Below are 5,130 nucleotides of genomic sequence, written 5' to 3' on the forward strand. Positions count from 1 at the left end.
AGTCGAAAATGTTGAAATTAAGGCTAGTTAATCGAAAGTAGACGATGACTTGCGGAAATATCGACAAAAAAGCGACACTTCCTTGTAGAAAACTACCCAGTTGAGTGTGAAGAAATAATTGCTTTTGGCCAATTTATCGATATTTGTCGTCCGAAAGAAGATTGAGGATTAAAACGATACCAGTTTCGTCACGTTCCGACGTGTCTGTAAGAATTTTTTGCGACACACACACACACACACACACACACACACACACACACACACACACACACACACACACACACACACACACACATATACTTTGCCATTTACATATACAGACTAGTGGGGCGTCCAGCGTTGCCCGGGTGTTTAGGTGGTGTAGTGAGAACCCCCAGGGAGGGGGGGTCAAAACAACACTAGCGAGGGTGCCCCGGTGTATGTAGGTGGTGTACTAAGGAATCGGGGGGGGGGGGTAAAAAGTTGTAGTAGCAGGGGGGGAATCAAAACTACAGTAGGGTGAGGTGTTAAAAAAAGTGTAGTGGGCAGGCTCGAAGCCGTAACGTGAAGTAGGAAAACAAAAACCCAAAATGTGACGTCTTTGCTGATGTCTCCATCGCCAAATCGAAAGAGGAAAACGATGAAATTAAGTGAAGTCAATCGAACAGTGACGGTGATTTGCTACAATGGCGGCAAAAAAGCGACCCCCTCCCTGTACAAAACGGTCGAGCTGAGGGTGAAAGAATAAATCCTTTTGGCCAATTTTTCCGATATTTGTCGTCTGAAGTGTCGAGCTGGTATCGATATCGTCAGGACTTGTTACCTCTGTCAAAAGTTTTTGCAACACACACACACACACACACACACACACACACACACACACACACACACTTTATATATAAAGAATAGCCTTGGTGCTCGGCGTTGCCCGGGGGTTTGGAGGTTCCTTATTATATTCGTTTTATAACGGAATGGACATTCACTTTTAAAATTTAAAATACAGGAATTAACGGATGTAGGTTTTTTAAAAACGGAGGTGATAAATTGATCACTACTAGAGTCAATGAGAACGTCTAAAAACGAGATTTTATGATCAGTACTTAATTAATATGTAAAGTTAAGAACTGAACTATTCTGAAAGATACCCTTTAAATATTCTATTTCCTCTGTGTTATTGACAAGAATTAGTATAAAACGAATCTAATAAGGAATCTTATACATCGTGCAAAGGTGATTTCCTCAAACAAAAAAATTCTTTAATGAATTAAAAAATATAAAACAAGTGTTAGTAAATAATCAATTCCCAAACTCTCTTGTAGATAAAGAAATAAAATTAGCCATTAACAATTGTAATCGAATTATTAATATCCAAGAAAATTATCAACCTGTTAATTATTACCGTAACCAGTTACACAAGAACTCAAAAAATCGATGAGAGTATTCTTAAAAATATAATCCGTAGATATGTGGCTCCCAATAATAATAATAAAAATCTTTTTATTATATATTATAAAAAAAATACAGACAACAAGCCTTGTAACGAAAAACAACATTTCGCAAACAAACGACCTCTTGGAAAGGTTCAATGTAGTTTACAAATTCAGCTGCCCAATAGGAGAGTGTATCTCCAATATTAGTAGCTACATTGGTTCAACAACTAACACATTGTCGCGAAGATTGACTCTCCACCTCTCTGACTCTAGCTCCATATCACAACATTTGAAGGGACATGGCTGCCAACATTCGGAATTTCGAAGAATTATGGTAGAAAATACAAGAGTATTGCAGAGTGAGAGAAATGTAAATAGGCTAAGAATACGCGAAGCATTGTACATTAAAACAAAGAAGCCTCAAATAAATAATATTAATTATGAGTGCAGCCGGAACATTTTGAAATGTTTGGGATAAATTTTTGAATATGTATATATGTGTTTGTATATATAAATGTGTTTAATATATGTAAAAAAAAAAAAAAAGTCCGCCCACCTAACTTGTAACAAATTACCATGTGACTAGAAAAAAATGTATACATAAGTAAATTTAAGAAACAATTTCTACATTTATTTCTACAATATGCCTGAGAATGATAGAAGTACTTCTGTCGAAAGCGCTCGCGATTATGGATCCAACTTATACAATTTCGAGAAGAACACAAAAAGGACTATTCGGAGATTGGAGAAGATAAAAAAGAAAATTGTAAAACAGAATAATTCCGTGCTATTCAATAATATTTGTCTAAATGAGAAAATGCTGCCTAAATATACACAATATAAATATATATATATATATATATATATATATATATATATATATATATGAGAAATATTTGGAATCAAGTCTCCTCTTGGTATTATTTCAGATCATTTGAAACCATAGCAGCAAGTTTTAATTCCCCCCCCCTCCCATCAAGGCCAGAGGTTTTGGGGAAATATATATATATATATATAACTACTTAATTTACTCACATAAAATTAATATACGAAAGTATAAATTTATGCGTAAACTTTAAGTATTTACTTCAAAAGTGCTCAATACGTAGGTAGCTAGTTAGTAAGTTATAAATCCCTTTACAGTAGAGATCCCTAGGTGCAAGAAAGCCTTTTACTCTAATAGTTTCTTCCCCAGAACTGCGGGTCTTTGGAACTCTCTTCCGGGATTCTGCTTTCCCAACTGCAATGATATGCAGAAGTTCAAGTGTAATGTTAACAACCATCTTTCTACTCTTCTCCCTTCATAATGACCCCGCTAATTAATTCCCTAATAGTAACCCCCTGCTTCAAAGTGGCACTGTGCCTTGTTTGGGGTGAAAATTGAATAAAAAAAAAAAAATATATATATATATGGCGATTTAGCTACACTGAATATTCCGCGTTTCATCCACTCTAGGACTCTTCGCCTGAAGTTTTTGCCAGACATATAAACATACATGCATACATTTTGCCCTTTACATATATAGAAGATTATCTCGTTTGCAACATTAAACTTTGTTGATATTTCTCATTTAATAGTTAGGTTTTGTAAATTAAAGTTTTAATAAGAAAAAAACATGATTAAATGTAATAAAAGTCCGCTTTGATGTATATTTTTAAAATTTAGATTCAATTAATCCTTAATTATGGCCAAGTTTCTAAAAAAAAAAGGTGATAGTAACAACAATAATTTTACAACTTCATAAAAAAAACCCCCAAAAGTTTACCGGTTGTATAGTGATGATTATAAGAAACAATAAATGTGCCTGAAAAATCCCAATTAACTTTTGTTGCGGGGCCGAATGTCGGTGCCAATTGACCTTAAAACTAAAAGACGACACAGGCAAGAAAAAGACGAAAATAACTATGGCAAAGAAGAGATGGCAAACGCAGTTGGTACCGTCATGAACGAATATGAATCTGTTCAGGTTTATTTTTCGTAAAGAAACTGAATGGTGGTAGTAGGTCTAAGGCTGAGGGTTGGAGTCTAGTTGGAGTTTGAACTAGCACGGCTACGAGGTCATCTTCAGTGGCTATGGAAAACACGCGCTGACTTGAGAAGCTGGGCTGCTGAGAATCGAACGCATCAACGGCGAGTGATCGCTGCTGCTGCTACTAAGTTTGGTCATTGTCGGAGACGTAGTCTAAACCGTTCTGCGTGGACATGACTGCTGCTGCTGCTGAGTTGGGTCGGGCCGCTGACGGGCCCAACCTCACTGTACGGCAGTCTAGCTGCGACTGATTGCATGTCGAAAAAAAACCCACTGTATTTATATTCGTCTGATGGCGGACATAGTTGTAGACACTAAGGCTTGAAATTAATCAGCTTTGATGTAGTTTTGTTCAGTTTTAGTAGGTCAACTTTCCCTTGCTTTATCTCCTCTTTGAGAAAGGGTTAGTTTTTGATTTTTTTTTTTACTTAAGAGTCATATTTATCAAGGCCCGAAAGCCACTTAAGGATAAGGGTTAATGAATGTAAGATGACAGTTTAGTAATCATTAATGGTGTAGATTCAGTAGCTTGACCTTCACTCCTGATCTGAAATGGAACACGTACATCAAGTCTGTTGCCAAGGTTGCTGGAAAGATGGTGAGATCCTTCTATCGCTCCAGAAGATATCTCACTACTGATGCAATTCTCTATCTATATAAAAGCCAAGTACGTCCAAGGATGGAATACTGCTGCCATATCTGGGCAGGAGCTGCTAAAAACAGCCTATCCTGCCTTGACAGAGTACAAAATAGACTTTGTGGCTTGGTGGGGGATGCCCTTTTCTCTTCCCTGCAACCTCTCTCCCACAGAAGAGACCTTGCAAGCCTATCTTTGTTTTATCGTTATTTCCATGGCAGGTGCTCGTCTGAGCTCAAATCTCTGGTCCCCCCTCGCAAATCTTTTACGAAAAACACCCGTCTAGCTGAATCCACTGTCAAAAACTTTCCCCACTCTTTATCTATGCCTAAATCAAGACGTAGATTCCATGAACAAAGCTTCTTTCTTAGAACTGCACACCTGTGGAACTCTGTTCGTCTGCCTGCTTCCCTTCTGACTACAACTTGGATGTCTTCAAGTCCAACGTAAACAAATTTCTGATGAACCGCCCCCTTAAGTAGACACTTTATTAAATATCCACACTAACGTACTGTACTTACAATAACCCTTATCCCTGAGTGGCTTCTGGGCCTTGATAAGTGGTGGCCACCTTGTAAAAAAACAAAACAAAAAACAATTTGATTGTTTATGAGGACAGCTCAATAATACATTGGACTTGATTGGTTGGTTGGTTTTTGTTTTATGACATATCAACCCTTTTCAGGTTATTTAATGCCGAATTCAGTTATTTTGAAGAAAAATATTTTAATAGGATATATTTGTTTTTTGCAAGAGTTTTTATTTAACCTATAGTTGGGACCCTACCAGGTACTACCACTCCGGGTCAGAGTGGACCTGGGAGAAATGGCAATTAAAGGGTGGCTACACACTCCCCAAAGCCCGCAAGCTGGGGTCTCACCATCGGATATAGTTTAAGGACCCAGGACCACATTGGACTTGAAAGCTACCATACTGGAGTTGGCCGGGAAGCCAGCCAATGGAACAAGGTTCCACAGACGGGCAGTCTTAAGAAAGAAGCTGTGTTTGTGGAATCTGCATTTAGATTTAGGCACAAATAGAGAATGGTGAAACT

The 5,130-nt window shown here is 37.6% G+C and overlaps 1 protein-coding gene across 1 annotated transcript in view; it reads right to left on the reverse strand.

Annotated features, from left to right (window-relative positions):
• The window catches only part of LOC145269873 (serine/threonine-protein kinase DCLK2-like), a 107,011-nt gene extending 102,112 nt beyond the window's left edge, over window positions 1–4,899 (reverse strand). The window contains exon 1 of the mRNA XM_080125619.1: window positions 4,598–4,899. The gene's annotated coding sequence lies outside the window, so the exon portion shown is untranslated. The remainder of the gene's footprint in view (window positions 1–4,597) is intronic.
• Window positions 4,900–5,130: the final 231 nt, after the last annotated feature.

This window comes from Euprymna scolopes, chromosome 45 (genome assembly GCF_053919585.1).
Source record: "Euprymna scolopes isolate OS-2025 chromosome 45, ASM5391958v1, whole genome shotgun sequence".
NCBI lineage: Eukaryota > Metazoa > Mollusca > Cephalopoda > Sepiida > Sepiolidae > Euprymna > Euprymna scolopes.